The sequence below is a fragment of the Impatiens glandulifera genome, chromosome 1, assembly GCF_907164915.1.
Source record: "Impatiens glandulifera chromosome 1, dImpGla2.1, whole genome shotgun sequence".
Lineage (NCBI taxonomy): Eukaryota > Viridiplantae > Streptophyta > Magnoliopsida > Ericales > Balsaminaceae > Impatiens > Impatiens glandulifera.
In genome coordinates, this window is record NC_061862.1 from 81,327,838 (window position 1) to 81,341,106 (window position 13,269).

General features: G+C 28.8%; 1 pseudogene; it reads right to left on the minus strand.

Moving 5' to 3' along the window:
- Positions 1 to 3,871: 3,871 nt before the first annotated feature.
- LOC124934040 lies at positions 3,872 to 6,389 on the minus strand (annotated as a pseudogene).
- Positions 6,390 to 13,269: the final 6,880 nt, after the last annotated feature.

Below are 13,269 nucleotides of genomic sequence, written 5' to 3' on the forward strand. Positions count from 1 at the left end.
CAAATGAAGAGAAATATTGTCATTAACTTTTTTTTGTTACATAGTTTTTACGACGGTGGTTGGGGAGAACTTGTTGAAAATCTTTAAAACAAATCATTTTAATGATTCTAAAATCCTTACGAATATTAATCGAAAAGCGAAAGTGTGAAAGTGTAATTGAATCGAGAACTTACCTCCAACCATTGATTATCACTAGATAATCAGTGATGAATTTCTCCCACAAACGGCACTTACCTCCAACCATTGATTGTCACTAGATAATCGGTGATGAATTTCTCCCACAATCGGCGACTCTTTAAATTCTTTAACAAAACGTCCAAGAGTCCTTAGAGATTCTTCTAAACCTTTTATCTTTCTTAACACTCAATGGTGCAAATTCTTAATAAAAGAAATAGGCTTAAGGACCTCTAAAGATAATAAATTATATTTAAAGAGTTATTGTCATCAAATAGCTCTAAGGACTTATTTTTTTAATATAAACTACTCCATTAAATACATTATGGAGAATGAATTAAAATACATTAAATATCATAATATAGAATAACCTCCTACATTTAATGTGTAATTCCAAATGTTGCAATATACAAATTAATTTCAATAAATTAATTTGTACACATTATTGAATAGGACAATTTACACCTTAATGTGTATTATATTTTATTTGTTACATGAAATTAAATCTTACATTCTCCCACTTAGTCCATTATTATAAGATTTATCTTAAAAAATGACAAATATACGAATCATGGTGTAACGCCAAAAAAGGACTCTTCCCATAAAGGGCTTTCGTTACTCGATAGTCGCGTCTCATAACTCACCTTACTCTCTAGTGAGACGAGAAACCAAAATGGTAGGTTTGGCTGGAGTACATTTAAAAATCTCGATTTGGACTAGTTTTGATTTTTCTAGAGTCAGTACATAATTTACTACTCGAGAATTTAGGAAAGAATAATATTTTGTTCTTAATTCGGTTCTTGGTTACACGTCATAAAGGGCTCTCGCACTATGTCTCACGTGCCTGACACATGATAATTTCTACTTTACACTTTTGACCATTTAAAAAAAATATTATTCTTGACCTTATTTATTTATCCAATCATAGGGCATGCGTCTAAAAATAACCTATGTCTAGTTTTGTATTTTCTATTGCATGCATCTATGTCATGGTCCTAAATCTAAAATATTATGAATAAAATAAATGATAGTATTTGTGAGTGAGAAAGGTAAAAGTACTTACAGAACAAGATAAAAAATTAGTTTAAAATATAGCATTCAAACAAACCTACTTAGGTATATTTTTGTGTTTTTATAAAATAATATTTTCTGTTTTTTGTTTTTGTTTTGAAAATTTTTTAATTTAAATAAGGCTGTTTAATATAAAATAATAATAATAATAATAATAATAATAAATAACAAAATGGAGCAAATAAATATGGCCTTAAGACAAGTGGTTAAGGAGTTGATGAGAAGCTTTGACGTCGGGTCAATTCGGGGGCAGGTGGAGGAAAGTGGAGCAGGTTTCAAGAGAGGGATTAAGAAAGAAGGGATTTCAGGTTGAAAGCATAAACGCTCTTATCGAAGATGATCTGGGGTTAATATATTTGGAGAAGCGAAAGAGGTCATGAGTTCAAATCTTTTTTTTTATTTTCATTTTGTTGTGGTTCCAGATGTAAATGTGAGGATGGACAATAGTCAGTCTTTTGTAGCTATTCACTCAACCATTCAAGATTTTAGAAGCTATTTTCCTCTTTTTTTCTTTCTTTGAATCGATCCTAGTACGATCTTAAACCAACATACAATACTAAGACAACTTTCCAATCTTATCTCAAACACAATGAAATTATTAACATAAAACTTAAGCATTTTAAATGAGCTAAACTGTGATTTTTAAAATCAGAAATTGAACACTTTTGTGTAGCACCGGTCATTCCTAAAACCCTTTAAAAAAATCATTACCATATTCAAAACAAGCCAGCAACAATTCAGACTAAAAACTGAAACACATATAGATAACCATCTTGTAAGGAAATTTTGAAATCATTTATTTATTTTTAGTTCATTTGAATGATCCAAAACTATGTAGAATCATCACACGCTGAACAAAGGACATTATAAAATCGAACATTGAACAAATAAACACTAAATGAAACTATTTTTTACAGTCGTTTTTTTTTAAAGGAAACAAATTATGAAGCTACATTAAGAATGAAAGTGATTTGTGTGCTTACATAGTTTGCAAATTGCTTCAAAACAATTTGCAATTTATACCACGTGCAATGGAGATCTCCAACTCCAAAACTAAGAAATGCAGCAAAAGCTTCAAGAACATCAACAATGGCCGCTCATCCTTTTCTCTCTCTATTCCTTCCTTTTTCTCCCTCCCTCGATCTTTTTATCTAACTGTTTCCTCGTGGTTTCGTGATCCTCGCGTCTCCGTCCTTGTTTGTCTTTTGATACCAGCAACTAGATTTTTCCGAATGTTTTTTTACCTATGGTGTTAAGGAGCATCAGCACAGAGGAGATGGACAGGCGGAGATGAAAGGGAAAGAGGGGTCTGGGTGCTTAGCTGTTGCCTAGGCCCTGCTTGTTTGAATTCTTTTGGGGTTTGGGTATCCGTGCCTAAGACTTTTTGTTTTGTTTTGTTATATATATATATATATTTGCCAAAACCAAAAGACAAACAAAATTAATTAAAATTAAGATGAAATTCATTTAAATTCAATTTAATTTGTTTGGTTTATTAATAGTATTTAAATAAATAAAAATAAAGAATATATATATATATATAATATATATAAATATATATATATTTATGGTAGGTTTGACTCATGCACTGTTTTTAAAAATGCCATTTTTTGTGTGATAAAGAAATATATGTTAAAGAACCCCTTGGATTACCTTCCTCTACATCCCATAAAAAGTGGAGAGGGATGAAGAACCAAAAATAGAGTTCTCTAGCATAGGTCTTTTAATCGTGTTAGATATTGTTTGAGAATTATTAAGACTTAAGAGGTATGACTTATGATCATTTCGTTTTGGTTGGCTAGCTGCTGTTTGGATAAGAACAGGTAGGTCATTGTGAAAAATACAACACAAAAGAAAAAAAAAAAAGGAAAAGACGATCATCTAAAGTATCAAACTCAAGGTCTGCTGTTGGACATCCGCCGCCAATGGGCCTTTTTTTCTTCATCAGTCTCAAATCCAGCCTGTATCCTTATCTCTATTCCAGAAAAAATCAAATGCATTGACAAGACTAAAACTCACAACTTTCGTTCCTTAAGCCGTCTAACCAAAGCAACTCATTCTTCAATTTGGTCGTGCATGAGGATATATCTAGTTTGGTTGACTAGGTGAACATGGTTGCTGGTTTATTTTGTATTTTCGACTTAATTGTATTTCGAAACCCTTTAATTAATTATAAAAATCCAAGAAATTATAAAATTGCTAAATAAATATTTTCCAATAATAATATAAAAGAATAATAGCTTAAGGCCGGTTTGAAATATATAAATTTTTCCTAACTTTGATCTATCTCATTTTTTTCAGGTATTATTAAGATCATGCCGTCATCTACATGTATTCATCTCGATTTTACCTATTTATTTTTTCATACCATAATTACAAGTGAATAAGAGAAGGAGAGTACTACATCCTAACAAATAAGTAAGCACATCACACAATTATTAAAGACAAAAGGGAAATGGATATAAAGGTGTACTTAGTCAAAGAAGGAGATGAACAAATATACATCCCACTTCAATTATTCTTATTTTTATAGATAGATCGACCGATCATAGATAGATGTCTTAATATAGTAATTAGGTTCATGCATGATAATATATATATTTATTCAAGGAGAAGATGAAATAACTTAGACATTCTTTCGTTGGTTGATGGGTTCCTTTTGTGCATTGAAGTAAACAGTTGCAACCGGAACCCCAAGCATATAGGTGATTAGAGAAAGCTCTATTGTTGAAGTTGGCTCTAGTTATGATATTTGGCTTCTCAATAGTTTGGTCCACATATATGGATTGTCTAAATAGTATTAGGATATAACGGTGAATTCCAACCGCTGGACAAGGCGTCATGTATGGCACTATCTCTTGCATTTTTAGTTTATTCATAGTTTAGTGGGTGTGTGCAAGAATTCATATTTTTAAATTTATGAGTTTGAATCTTAACAACGGGACCTCAATGTTTAGTTAGATAATTACATTTTAAGGTTACATAATACGAAATTAACGGACCTTGACCCGAATTGGTACCTCCGGGAATGTTGGACACATTGCTGAAAGGATAAAAAGAAACATTAGTATACATGAAATTGTTGAACTCTTTTTACTATATAAATTCAACCTTGTCTAATAAAAAACACTTTGCTGAATCATTGAGATTGGATCCTCTGTTGTGGACCCCTGTTCTCCTCACATGGAAGGGACAAAACAATCATTTAAAAAAAATTAATATTTTGCCCTCACTCCGGAGGGAAGAAGTATCCTCAAAACAGGCATCCCCAAGTGGTTTTGTATACCCAAAAGAGTCTATCACAATATTATATGGGTTTGTAAGGCTTAATATATTATCACCTACTTCTTTTGTTGCTCCTTTAATGTTGAATGTATTTTGATTGTAGCTTTTTTGTTGCTCCTTTAATGTTGAATGCATTTTGATTGTAGAAAGATGTAGTTAGCATGTTCTTATTAAAACAAATCTTAATAGAATACTTGTTAAATAAAATGTTCAAGACATAGAGCTTGTTTGATCTTTGATTATTTGAGAGTTTTTTTATTTTATTTTGTATAACAAATCTTGTTTGATTAAAAATGTAAATTATTTGAGTTTAAATCGTTTGTTGCTAAAATATTATATTATTTTTATACTTAAAATTAATAAAAAAAATAAAATAAAATATGAATATTTTATTATTTGTAATTGATCAAATAAGTGATTTAATATTTAGAATGATATGATAGGTAGAGAATTTCTAAAAAAAATAGGTAAATTAATTCTCAAGAAATCATAAGTCAAAATTATATCAAACCAGCTCCAAGTATAGACAAGATTTGTGTTAGTAACAACTTAACAAGTCATATTTGTGATAATACAAAATTTTTAAACATTTAAAATATATATTTCTAATTTATTTTAAATTATCATGGATTAAATTTTATCTTATCATCAAAATAATAAGCTTACTATACATGCATGATTAATTAGATTTGTAAATTTAACTTTACAAAATAGGTTTAAAATGTTTTGAGCCCTCATTTTTTAGTATATTGTAAAAATATATATATGAAAGAGAAATAGGGCTAGCCAGGACTTGGCGCATCTGGATTTGTCATTATCTGATCATGCATGCCAAAAAGTAGAATTAAAATAATATAAAAAAATGACATGTGGGTTTGCATTGTTCATTAGTTATCACTTATTGACAATTAGATGATTAATGAATGCATGTCTAAGTGGTCCATTTCAGTGCATGCCATAACATTATATTCAAGTAGAGTAATATATAATATATTGAGCATTGTTATTTAACTTTATAAGAGAAAGTTGGATTGATTTATTTTACAAATTTAATAGTTACATCATTACATTCATTTTTTTAATTTTATTTTCATAGATCAAATCACCTAATTTATTAAATTAAATAGTATTTATTTTTAATTTTTAATTATTTAATTATTTTATATTATTACCCTTTATGTCATTTTACAAAATAGAATTTTGTAACTTGCAATTAGTTTTATTGCTGTAAACTTAAAACTCTAAAAGTGGGTATTACCTACTTAAAAAATAAATAAAAAACTTGTAAGGTATAAAATTTCAGGTCAAAAGCCAACAAACGTGCAAGTAAAAGTTGAAATCGAAAACTAACAGAAAAACCCAAAATCTCGCTTAACCTAAAATTCAAATGATTGCGGTAACCTCTAAAACAAAGTCGACAACTTTATTTGTTACTCAGATCGATGGTTACACTTTTAATGTTTAATTTAGTAACGGAAAATTGTTTAATTGATTCGTGTGCCTAATCTATACAAAATCATTTTTCTAACAAAAAAAAAAAAAGTAGACTTTCTAGTAAATATAATTTTGATGTTTGGAATAAAAAGAATTCCACATGCACTAACTCAAATACCCCCCAAAAAAAGATTAATCAAATAAAAGGTAGATAGAGAAATCATTACCAATGTGTAAAGCTCATTAGGCAATCCAGAAATGGTGACAGTTGGGGGATTGAAAGCCATGGAAGGCTTGATGCTGCAGTCATTAGTAACATGCTTGGTTCCATAGTAGACATTCATGGCGGTTGTGGGCACAAATAGATCCACCACATCCCCAATTATTCTACACATGATCAGAGGATCTATCGAAGTAGCAGCCATCTGAGAGGGGAGGTGTAAGAGATGGACAGTATGTGAGTGGGTTAAAATATGGGAAAGAACAATGTAAGAGAGAGTTGGCCAATATTACATAACATGCATGAGCGACAACTCAGTGAATATGACACAACCCCGTGTACTCAATTGTATAATATGTCATAAATTAACAAAGGTAAAATGTGAAAGGTAAAATGTTAAAGTAACAAATATCATATGGAGATAAGTACTTTAATTTTTTGTCCATAAATAGTCATAAACTACTAAAAAAAAATAACTCACAGAAATATATGATATAGCAAATATCAGGTAAAGAAAAAAATGCTCATATAGAAAATGTTAAAATAACAAATATATGATGGAAAGTATAGTAATTTTTAAAGATAAATTAACCAAAAAATAGTTTAGACAAAAAAATATTACAGTAACAAATATCGAATAAAGAAAAATACTCTAATTTTCTCAATCATAGATAACATAAATTGTCATAAATTAATCAAAAAAACAGTTCAGACGAAAAATGTTACATCAACAAATAACGGATAAAGAAAAATACTCTAGTTTTCTCAATCATATAGATAACATAATTTGTCATAAATTAACCAAAAAACAGTTCAGAGAGAAAAAATTAAGGTAACAAATATCGGATAAAGAAAAGTACTCTAGTTTTCTCCATCGTAGATAACATAATTTGTCATAAATTAACCGGAAAAACAGTTTAAAGAGAAAATGTTAAAGTAACAAATATCGGATAAAGACAAGTACTCTAATTTTCTATGTACATAGATTCAGTTAGACAGTTTTCCTTATACAGATAAGACACATCGCCATCAACAGACATAAATTACTCAGAAAACAACTCAGAGAAAATGTTAAAATGACAGATGTTAGATAAAGTTAACTATTCTAATTTTATCCGCATATAAATAACATAATTTGTCATAAACTAACTAGATAAACAGTTCAGAGATAAATGTTAAAGTAATAAATATCATATAAAGACAATTTATCTAGTTTTCTCCATCCATAAATAATATAACGTGTCATATATTACTCCAAAAAACAGCTCACATAAAAAAGGTTAAATAAAAAATATTAGGTAAGGAAAAACCAACTCGGATGGAAAATGTTAAAATAACATATATATCAGATGGAAAGTTTTGTAATTTTCTCTGTTCACGGATAAATTAACTAGAAATATTATGTAAAGAAAAACAAATATTGAATAAAGAAAAGTACTCTAGTTTTCTCAATCATAGATAACATAATTTGTCATAAATTAACCTGAAAACAGTTCAAATATCAGATAAAGAAAAGTACACTAGTTTTTTTCAATCATATATAATATATTTTTTCATAAATTAAATAGAAAAACAGTTTAGAGGGAAATCATAAAGTAATAAGTATCGGATAAAGAAAAGTACTCTAATTTTCTCTGTTGTAGATAACATAATTTGTCATAAATTAACCAGAAAAATAGTTTAGAAAGAAAATGTTAAAGTAACACATATTTGATAAAGACATATACTCTACTTTTCTCCGTCCATAATTAATAAAATTTATCATAAATTACCCAAAAAATAGCTCACAAGAAAAATGTTGAAGTAGCAAATTTCAGATACAGAAAAAACAGCTTGGATAGAAAATGTTAAAGTAAGAAATATCATATGGAAAGTATTCTAATTTTTCTGCCCACAGATAATATATGTTTTCATAAATTAAGCAGAAAAATATTTAAGAGAGATAATGTTAAAGTAACAAATATCAGATAAAGAAAAACAGTTAGTTTTCTACGTCATAGATAACATAGTTTTTCATGAATTACCAGAAAAACAGTTCAGAGAGAAAATATTAAAGTAACAGATATCGGATAAAGGAAAATATTCTAATTTTCTCCGCCAATAGATAATTAAGTTTGAGATAAATTAACCAGATAATAGTTCAAAAGGAAAATGTTAAAGTAACAAATATCGAATAAAAGAAAGTAATATGGTTTTTTCCATCCACAGATAACATAATTTTTCATAAGTTACAAATATAGGTTAAAGGAGATTACTCTAATTTTTACTAAACATTTAAAATGTTATAACACGGTTAATTTTTGTTAAAAATATTCACAAATTTATCCTATATGTGGTATATATATTTTTTATTTTCTAAATTTTATTGTGGGAAAATCTCTCACCTCCATCTTCAGATTACTTATTCAGCTTCATTCATAAATGACGACTCATAAATCACGACGTAACTATTCTACTTCATTTCCAGACAACAATGTTGCAGTCTTGCAGACGATAACGATGTTTAGCAAACAACTATATCTAAATAACTTAGAATATTTTTATGACAATAAAGTTTTTGCATTTTTTTTTCTTTGTAATATGTTATTTTACCTGAAACACATGTTTTCACGATAACAGTGAGAATAGTAATTTGCAATCATACTTCGAATGTAATTGCAACAAATCCAAAATGGTTAAATTAACCAATTTATTCATAACTATATAAGAAAAACATAAACAATGTAGCTTCTAATTCGTCTCAACCTCGATATCTAATTTGTACTAAAGTTCAAACCAATTATACACAAGTTTAAATCAATTAGAAAATATATATTCAAAATATAATAATATATAATTTAATCTAATCATTTTAACAACTAACTAATGTTGAAAGTCTAGCCAAATAAATATCATCAAATGAAACATAAAACATAACATCTTTATACTCGAAACACAAAGGGCGTATATAACAAATTAAGACAATGAAACTACTTACATTCACTTCAAACCAACATGAATAAGTCAAATAACTATGATATTAAGAATACCTTTCTTCTACACCACTACAAAATCTAACTCTTCAACAATATTGTTTGATCTCTAAAAAGTTAATAAAATAAATATGATACAAAGAACATTGAGTTTATCATGTAATATACAGTAAAGGATAAAATAAAATCTATCTCGTAATATACATTTCATTTGAGTAGAAAAATAACATATAACATGAGACATTAATACTCTATTCTACTACCATGCTCTAAGGGTTCTAAAAGGATATAGAAAAATGCATGTTTTGTCCCTAACTAATATTTTTTGAGCAACATCCTCCAATAATAATTTGGAGGATAACAAAGAAACATTTGCGTAGTTAGAAAATTGCACAAACATTCAAACTATGAAGTCCATCAAACAAAGTATGTTCATGATTTTATTTGTGATTCTCATACTCAAGGAAACTAATTAACAAATAATCGAAACAACACACCTTATGTTATAGTAATCGGTAACCCACCCACAAATTCATCTCTATAATCATCAACACATAACACATGTTCTACTAATATTTACGTTCGTTCATTTAATCATTTTATGTGACTAGTATAAATTATGTGCATTCTCTAGTTTGTAATTTTTTTATGATAAACATGGAAAATGGAAAACACTATCAACACTTTTTTTTTAAATGAAAAAAATATTGTCAACAACTTTAATTGATCACTTAGGTTTAGGACGGTGGTTGGGGAGAACCTGTTGCAAAATATTTAAAATAAAATCATTTTAATGTCTCTAAAATCTTTATGAATATTAAATCGAAAAGCGGAAGCGTTATCGAATTGAGCACTTACCTTCAATCATTGCTTGTCACGATGAAGCTTAGAGTTTCTCCCACGAACAAAGTCTTTAACCAAACGTCTAAGAGTCCTTAAAGATTCATCTACACCTTAGCTTTAAAGACTTATTTGTTTAATATAAAATACTCCCTTAAAATATCATTAAGGAGATTATTGTAACCATACAATTTAATGTGTAAATTTAATTACAATAAATTAAAATACATTCAATATCATCATGAAAAATAACCTCCTATATTCAATGTGTAATTCCAAAGGTTGCAATATAAAATAGAATAATTTATACCTTAATGTGTATTACATGTTATTTGTTACATGAAATTAAATCTTACATTCTCCCACTTGATCCATTAGTATAATATTTATCTTAAAAAAAGACAAATATATGAATCATGGGGTAACGCAAAAAATCGACTTTTCTGAGAAGGGTTTTCGTTACTCGATAGTCGCGTCCCATAATTTACCTTCCATTTGAGTGAGACAAGGAACCAAAATGGTAGGCTTGGTTAGAGTGCATTTAACATCGTCGATTTAGACTAGTTTTGATTTTTTTTAGATTCACCACCTAATTTACTATTCAATAAATTAGGAAAGAATAATATTTTGCGTGTTCAAATACATTTTAGAAATTTCGTTCTTGGTTCGGTGCTTGGTTACACATAAAAAATGACTCTCGCGCTATGTCTCACATGCCTGCCACTTGACAATTTTTACTTTACACTTTTGACCATTTAAAAGAATATTATTCATCATTTTATTTTAGGCATAGGCATGCGTCTAACTAAACAATTATTCGGATATGCAATTTTAGGCTTTGCCTTAACCGAGGCCAAAAAATAAATTATGCTTAGGTTTTTGAAAGATCCTTTGATGTCTTTCATGATTTACCTAAAATATTTAATTCACTAGCTCGAGTAGACATTGAGATTCTTCATCCACAAGAATCGTTCTAGAGTCTTAGCATTGACCGTGATCTTTAGACATAGAGTCATTTTTATTATTAAGAGATCATGTCCTAATTTTGTGCTCAAGTTTTTTAGAGATATTTCACTATCTCCCGTGATTTACCTTAGATGTTTGACACACTAGCTTTAGTAGACGCTAAAATTCTTCTTCTATGGGTATTAACCTGGAGTCTAAGATTTAGTTGTAGTCTTGGGACTTTGAGTCATTGTTTATGATCAAAAGATTATGGTCTAATTTGAAGACCGGTGAATGAGAATAATCATTATCTAATCCAGATCCATATATAACCAACCTCGTTATTTTCTTGAGTTGTTCTGAGATGTTGTATGATAGATCATTAGAGTCATTACGAGGCTTGGAACAAAAGGAAGCCTTAAGTACACCTTTTGAGGACTTTTGGTTGCGTAGCACATGTGAAGAATTTTGTTCCGGGCATTCACATACTCGCGGGTCGCTCAACGTCGGGGGTACTAGTGGGCTACGAAGAGGGAGCGAAAGCCTATCGGGTGTATGATCCAGAAGGGAAGTAGTTATACGAGACCAAAGACGTTGTTTTCGAGGAACATCATGCTGGAATTAGGAGATAGTTGATAGCACGGAGATGGAAAAAAAATAGGATACAAAGAACATTGAGTTTATCATGTCATACAAAGGTTAAAATCAGAACCATCTAATAATATGCATTTCATTTGAATAGAAAAATAACATATAATGTGAGACATTAATACTCTATTCTAGAACCCTAAGGATTCTAAAAGGATATAGAACAATGCATGTTTTGTCCCTAACTGATATTTATTGAGAAACATCCTCCAATAATAATTTGCAAATAACAAAGAAATATTTGAGTACTTAGAAAATTGCACAAACATTCAAACTATGAAGTCCATCAAACAAATATGTTCATGATTTTATTTGCGATTCTCATACTCAAGGAAATCAAATTAACAAATAATTTAAACAACATACATTATTTTATCATAATCGATAACCCACCCAAAAATTCATCTCTACAATCATCAACACATCACACATGTTCTACTAATATTTATTTTCTTTCATTTAATCATTTTATGTGATCAATATAAATTATGTGCATTATCTAGTTTGCAAATTTTTTATTATAAATATGGAAAACGGAAAACCATACACTATCAATACTTTTTTTCAAATGAAGAGAAATATTGTCATTAACTTTTTTTTTTGTTACATAGTTTTACGAGTGGTTGGGGAGAACCTGTTGAAAATCTTTAAAACAAAATCATTTTAATGATTCTAAAATCCTTACGAATATTAAATCGAAAAGCGAAAGTGTGAAAGTGTAATTGAATCGAGAACTTACCTCCAACCATTGATTGTCACTAGATAATCGGTGATGAATTTCTCCTACAATCCGACTCTTTAAATTCTTTAACAAAACGTCCAAGAGTCCTTAGAGATTCTTCTAAACCTTTTATCTTTCTTAACACTCAATGGTGCAAATTCTTAATAAAAGAAATAGGCTTAGGGACCTCTAAAGATAATAAATTATATTTATAGAGTTATTGTCATCAAATAGCTCTAAGGACTTATTTTTTTAATATAAACTACTCCATTAAAATAACATTATGGAGAATGAATTAAAATACATTAAATATCATAATATAGAATAACCTCCTACATTTAATGTGTAATTCCAAATGTTGCAATATACAAATTAATTTCAATAAATTAATTTGTACACATTATTGAATAGGACAATTTACACCTTAATGTGTATTATATTTTATTTGTTACATGAAATTAAATCTTACATTCTCCCACTTAGTCCATTAAAAAAATCATTACCATATTCAAAACAAGCCAGCAACAATTCAGACTAAAAACTGAAACACATATAGATAACCATCTTGTAAGGAAATTTTGAAATCATTTATTTATTTTTAGTTCATTTGAATGATCCAAAACTATGTAGAATCATCACACGCTGAACAAAGGACATTATAAAATCGAACATTGAACAAATAAACACTAAATGAAACTATTTTTTACAGTCGTTTTTTTTAAAGGAAACAAATTATGAAGCTACATTAAGAATGAAAGTGATTTGTGTGCTTACATAGTTTGCAAATTGCTTCAAAACAATTTGCAATTTATACCACGTGCAATGGAGATCTCCAACTCCAAAACTAAGAAATGCAGCAAAAGCTTCAAGAACATCAACAATGGCCGCTCATCCTTTTCTCTCTCTATTCCTTCCTTTTTCTCCCTCCCTCGATCTTTTTATCTAACTGTTTCCTCGTG